Consider the following 6,628-nt stretch of genomic DNA (forward strand, 5'->3'; position numbering starts at 1 on the left):
CTTCAAAGTTCATTATGCAGGTGTTGGGATGTGATCCAGAGGATAAAATCCTTAGATGAGTCCTTAATTTTATTTCCACTGGTACATATCCAGCATGCATGTGTAAGATGCATATGTAAATGTGTGCCCAGTGTTTCATATAACTCCTGGGAACCCCAGCCCAGACATGAGGACCATGGACCCCTAAACCTTGATATAGATAGAGCAGGAGGGGAATGTCCTTCAGGTCAAGTAGTGGTCTGCATCTCTGCCCCCCCAGGGACCCAGCACAGTGACAAGAACAGAGCCTTCAGATGCCAAAAGTTGTTTGTGATCCCACTGAAAGGACACCAGCAGGATTATGGAGATAGTTTCTGGAGTATGCTGAGGCTGCTCACGTTGCCAGTAGCAAGCATGGCAAGTTGTAACTTCCTGCCCAGGTGGGAGCCTCTCCAACATCTACTGTATGGATGCATCTGTGTTGGGAGGGTTCAAAGCGCATAACTACAAACCCTCTCACAGAATGTTGACACCAAACAAAAACAGAGCATTTTCCTCTCCATGTTCTGACCCACAGCTAGAAATAGACCAGTGGAGCACACACACTGACCTCCAGCCTTCATTCTCACTCCTACCACCTGGCTTCTCCTGGTACCTGAGCATAGGCAGCTCATCCCCAGAGAGCATTTCCACATATTCATACCTCTTCCTGGAACACTCTCAACCCACTCTGTTTCATTGCACACTGCTTCCTTTCCTGCCCATGTTCTGTCATACCACCTGGCTTTATTTTCCTTGTTGCAATGGTCACTACCTGAAATTATGTGTTTCATTGTTTACTTATTTAATGTATAGTGCTGTCTTCCCCTACTAGAATGAAAACTCCAAGAGACAAGAGATTACTTTTTCCATCACTCTATCCCCAGCACATATAACATTTATAGTCATAAACATTTCCTGTATAAAACATGGCTTTGATTTATACTACAATTTAATGAGTACTTCTTATATTGTCAGAGATCTCATATATCTAAATGGAAGTTCTCAGAACAGTTCTGTGAGAAAGGAATCTCCTGCCCAATTTCCATCTAGCTGGAATATCATCATTAATATTTGCAAACTCAGAGCAGACTTTGTGACACATTGCTCAACAGAAGCCAGATCCCCCCTGGTGACTGTGGTCCAAATTCCCAGTTGCAACAGTCTGTTAGGCACCCATGTTAGTGTCTGAGATCCAATGGGCTATAAGACTGGAGGGGAGATCATGATATGCAAACTCTGCAGAGGGTGCTCATCTCTCTCTCTCTCTCTCTCTCTCTCTCTCTCTTCCATTCCCACTGTCAGGTGTGTGCACATGCCCTATCATTAATAAATTTTTAAAAATTGCGAACACACTAAAGGTAACATTGTAAGAAAATAAAGACCAAAGTCTGGGTCTTTCAATGGTCCATCCAACTGAGGGAAGAACCAAGAAAAGAGAGAAGTGGATGAGACCAAGGCATCGGGTGTAGAGATTGAAGCAGATCATAGAGCTTATCTACTTTCCTGCTCAAAAATCTGTGCTATGTGACACTGGGCATCTATCTCCTCATTTACCTCAACCTCAACCACAGACCAGAACCTCCAAACTTTCTGCACTACCATTTATTGGACTAGGTTGTTAAGGAGCCATCCTGAAGGAAAATCATAACTCTCAAAGTCCAAAGATTTTTCACAGAAACTTTCTGGAAAATAGAAATGACTAGAACACCAGGTGAGAATTTATGATTCTTTGAAAACTAAACTTGGAATTAATTTTAGTAGGAAAGGAAAGCAAAATGAATGTACTCAGGATCAGTCTCTGGCCCCACCCACCCCACTGACACCTTCCCCGCCTCATACCCTCTTCTATAGAATCCAGTTCCAACAACTGCAGCCAATCTGTCTCTCTCCAATAATCTTCAAGGAGCTCATAAGTAACCAGAAAAATGTAGACAAGAACCATAATCCAGAGACATTTCCAGCTGTCAAATTGACAAAAATAATAAAAATATGATAACACCAAGCTTTGGTAAGAATGCAGAGTGACAGAAACCCTCGTTCACTTTTAACTAGAGGATAATTTGATCCAACCACAAACAAGGTCAATTTGACAAAATCTAGTAAATGAACAGGCTCAGACTTTACAGTATAGCCATTGCATCTAAAGACACCCATGTTAATGAGCCTGGGGTATTGTGAAATATGCAGAATAGCAATATACACTACCAAGTCAACAGATGGAAAGAAACAGCCCATGGGTCCCTTGGGAGTAAAGTTAATAAATAGATTGTGGTATATCATTCTACAAGAAATATTATAAAGCAACACAAGTAACTAATCTCACCACATCTACAGGCTAAATAAGAAAATTCAAATAATCAAATCAACTGATGCAAAAAAATAAATGAACTACAATTAAATCAACAAAGATAAATTCCACCCAGATGGTCTTGAGGGTAGCCTATGCATGGAGGTGAGCTCTGAAAGTGAGCTGACCATGCCAGCTAGTCCCCCCACCAAGGCTGTGGGCCATGGCCACCAGCCCTCCAGCATTAAGGAACCAGGGCAGCATACCATACATTGCCATACATACCTCCATGCCACCAGCTTCACCCACTGGAAGTGCTACATCTTGGAGAAGCTGAGTTACCAAGACTGGCTGTAGAGGCAAGAATCAAGAAGACCATCCTGCAATAACAAGTTGCTGGAAAAGTAAAATCTGCAGTCAATGTTGACCCAGAAACTACAAATTGAGAAGCATAACACATAAAACAGGAGCAAGGTAAGTCTCGGCCATGCAATGATAGCTACAAGAAATCACCCAGCTGACAATTAAGCACCAGGAAAAACTGAGTTGCACAAGAAATGTGGGGAGTTACTTCAACTGGTGATTGACATGAATAACCAAATACAGCAGAAGGAGGACAGACAGTGAAATGCAGATGAATGAAGCAAAAAAAAAAAATTCAAATGATTTCTTTTTTTTTTTTTTTTTTGGAGAGGTTTTCGCTATAGGGCACGTGCACTCACCAGACAGACAGAGAGAAACATAGAGACAGAAAGCAAGAAATCACCCCCCAGGGGGGATGGTCACGCCGTAATCCCTTCTCCTCCATTCTCCTCTTGGGATCTTGGGCACGCACGCACACACGCCCAACATGAATTTTAAGCCACCAGGTCCGGGACGCAAACCGCGGTTGACTACATGGGAGTCCAGCGACATACCCATTACACTAATTGCTGATTTCCTATGATTTCTGACCTGGAGATGGAGTCTAACTGCCTGGAACAGTAAGCTTCAGGACCTTGAGTGAGTTGAACAGACCTGAAGAATGAATTTGGTGCCCTGCAGATCACTTTTACTGCCTTGGAGGAGAAACTGAGGAAAACTACTAAAGAGAAGCAGAAGCTAGTCACCAGATAGATGGCTGAGAAAGCCCAGGAAGCCAATCACCTTCATGCATAGAATGAAAAAGACTTCAGGAGGTAGCAAGCCCAGCTGCAAAGAGTTTGCAGAGACAAGAAAGTAACCTCTACCAGTGGATCAGGATGATAACACTGAAGTCATTCTGGGTGAGACCTCTGATCATACTGAGAAGATCTCTCCCATGTGAGCCATCAGTAGGGCAACCACAAGATGCTCTCTCTCTTCCTTCCCAATCTCCCAGGATAATATGGATACTCGCTTGAGTACTAGTAAAGAAGTGAAGGTGCCATCTAATGCATTGTGCGTCTCTGATGCATTTAATAGGGATGGCAACACCATGCAGTTAAGCGCAGTTTCCCAGTTACTGACCATCGAAGACAGGGACTAGAGGATTAAGCTTTGGAAGACAAATGTGAATTCAAGGTTCCCTCTCAGGCAGTAAAGCAGTAATTACAAGCATTGAATTTGATAGTGTTGGATCTTAATTCTCAGTGACCTCAAATGATTTTGCAAGCCAAATCTGAAGTGTGAATGATGATCGATTATGACACCAATCATTGAACACAGCGGAAAAGGGTTGTCTATGAAGTTCCTGCTGGGCAATGCTTGGATTGTTTCGGAAGTCATGACTGGACCCTCAAACTCTTGGATCTATGTAGCAAAGTATGCATAAAGACAGTGTTCATAGGATCTGGTTTCAACAATATTTTCTACACAGAGCAACATGTGATACCTGGATATTTTGACAAGAAAATTAATTTCTGGAACATCCAATTAAAGAGTACAGTCTGAGAGTTTGAGCTATTGGGAAAGGTAACTGCCTTGGACTTAAACCCAGAAAGGGCTGACCTCCTGAGCTGCTCCTGGGATGACCTGTTAAAAGTTACTGATATGTGAACAAATGCTACAAAGCAGACGTTCAGAGCACATGGGTTCAAGTGCAGTTCTGACTGGACCAGAGTTGTCTTCAGCCCCAAGGCAGTTACATGGCAGCGGGCTCAGCCAAGGGCTCTATATGTGGAGTGTGCTCATGGGAATGGTGGAGAATGCTCCTTCATAGCAACACAGATCATCAATCAATGTGGTGGCCCGGTCCCCCTCTGGCTCACATGTAGTCAATGTGGACCAAGGCAGAAAAGCTGTGTTGTGAGCCCAGCATTGACCCTCTTCAGGAGGAACACAAGTTTCCTTCATTTCAGCCTCTCAGAAAAGAACACATGTCATGTGAGCAGTAGCATTTCTGTGAGCAGATGCTCTGAGAATTTAGACTAAGGTCTCCCAAGGCCTGGAAGATCAATACTGAAAAAAGTCTGACATGAAGTCCCAGCAGAGGTTCAAGGTCTTGCCTTGACCTGGGTAGGAAACACCACTAGTTCTGATCTTCTGTACCTCACTGAGAGGAGCACAGGGATCCCTGGGTCGCCTCACTGAACAGCAGGGGCCAAAAGCACCCCCACATACAGGTGTTAGTCCTCTGTGCTTTCTCTCACCCTTACAAAGTTGGTTTTAGCCTAGTGCATGTCTGGTCACCTTGGGTTTTTTTGCCCATAGAAGTTACTTTAAGCATTGGATTAATAGAAACCCCAGGCACATGACTTGCTCTGATTCTAAGGAGATGCTGGGACTGTGGCCCCTCACTGATGAACTGTTGTCTGGGACAGGTCTCTCCTCCTCTGATCATGTCTGATTGCTGCTAGAAACTTTCTTAGTGCTCTTCAATTGTTCTTCTGAGTTCTGACTCTCTCCCCCTCACCCAAATTCTACTTATCTATTTCTTAGGCAAGAAATAAACCTTGATTTGGTTTTAAAGAAATTGTTTTAAAGTAGGAAAGAAAGTGAAAGTTTTTTCCAGAAAAGTAAGGTTGCTGCAGAAGTGAAGTACATGTTTCAGTGTCGATCTGCAAATGCCCAGAGGTGGGCACATGCCACATCCATGCTGGTGACAAGGGACAGGAGGCCTCAAATGTGTCACTCTGAAGCTTGTGGTTGCAGTCACTACCTCTCTGCCTACCTAGTGTGCAAGCCCTCTGTGCTTCAGTTCCAGGCACCCAATCCAGGAAGGATGGCACTGTCTCGTTCCTGTACCAAGGGTTGTGATAAAGACGAGAGAGTGGAGGGAGGGAGGGGGACATTTATCTTGATCATTTTACCTTTGTATCAAATTTTAACTCTTGTCTGGGCGTCTGAAACACCAATATATTTACCACTTTCTTTTCTTTGTTGTAAATTCATTTACTTTACATCCATTAACTGAACATCATCACAGCATACAAAATGCAGCTTCTCATCCAAAATACACTGTATAGTGGCTTAGTCATACACGTTATCATCAACAAATAATTTTCCATTTCTTGTTTTATACATATTCCCCACACCTCATTTCTTACCCTCTGTCATTTCCCACTCTCCTCCCACACTATCTCTGGTATCTGCAGTTGCTTTCCATTCCTTTTTTTCTCCATATTATATTGGTTAACAAAATATCTTAATTAATCTAACTACTTTCAATGGCACATTCAGCTGATATATAAATATCTGTGAACAAATGTTTGACTTTAGATAAGAAGCTGTGAGTAGAATGAATAAACTATAAAATAGAACCTAGCTTACTGTGGCTGTTAAATAGGTATTTTTTAACATACTTTTTTTTTTTAATTTCAAGAAAGGCAGTTTTAGCTTTAATAAATCAAAATCCCAACATGTTAAGAGAGGGACCAGCAGTTGGCATAATGGCTATGTTGCTGGACTCCTATGTAGTTGACCACGGTTCAAGTCCCAAACCCCGTGGCTTAAACTCACACCAGGGCTGTGTGTGTGCATGCCCAAGATCCCAAGAGGAGAATGGAGGGGAAGGGATTGTGGTGTGGCCATTCCCCCTGAGGAATGATTTCTCGCTTTCTATCTCTCTGTTTCTTTCTGTCTTTCAGGTGAGCACATGTGCCTTATAGCAAAAACCTCTCAAAAAAAAAAAAAAAAAAGAAAAAAGAAAAAAAGAAAGTGTTGAGAGAGCATTGCTTAAGGCTTAAAGCGAGGAAACAGGTTAGGATTTTGTTCAAATAGTAAGTACATGGATCTGTCAGAAATTCAAGAGAAGACAAAAATCCTTATCTCTGGAGTACAAAGCATAGGAAAAGATCAGTATTGGTTTAGTCAAAAGCCATAACATTCTATTTCATCAGCTTAGTCTCATGTACTAAATCT

General features: G+C 42.5%; 1 pseudogene; it reads left to right on the forward strand.

The window, feature by feature from the left end:
- The first annotated feature begins 2,467 nt into the window (after positions 1-2,467).
- LOC102479565 (autophagy-related protein 16-1 pseudogene) lies at positions 2,468-4,589 on the forward strand (annotated as a pseudogene).
- Positions 4,590-6,628: the final 2,039 nt, after the last annotated feature.

This window comes from Tupaia chinensis, unplaced genomic scaffold (assembly GCF_000334495.1).
Source record: "Tupaia chinensis unplaced genomic scaffold, TupChi_1.0 Scaffold000294_2, whole genome shotgun sequence".
In the NCBI taxonomy this organism is placed as follows: Eukaryota; Metazoa; Chordata; class Mammalia; order Scandentia; family Tupaiidae; genus Tupaia; species Tupaia belangeri.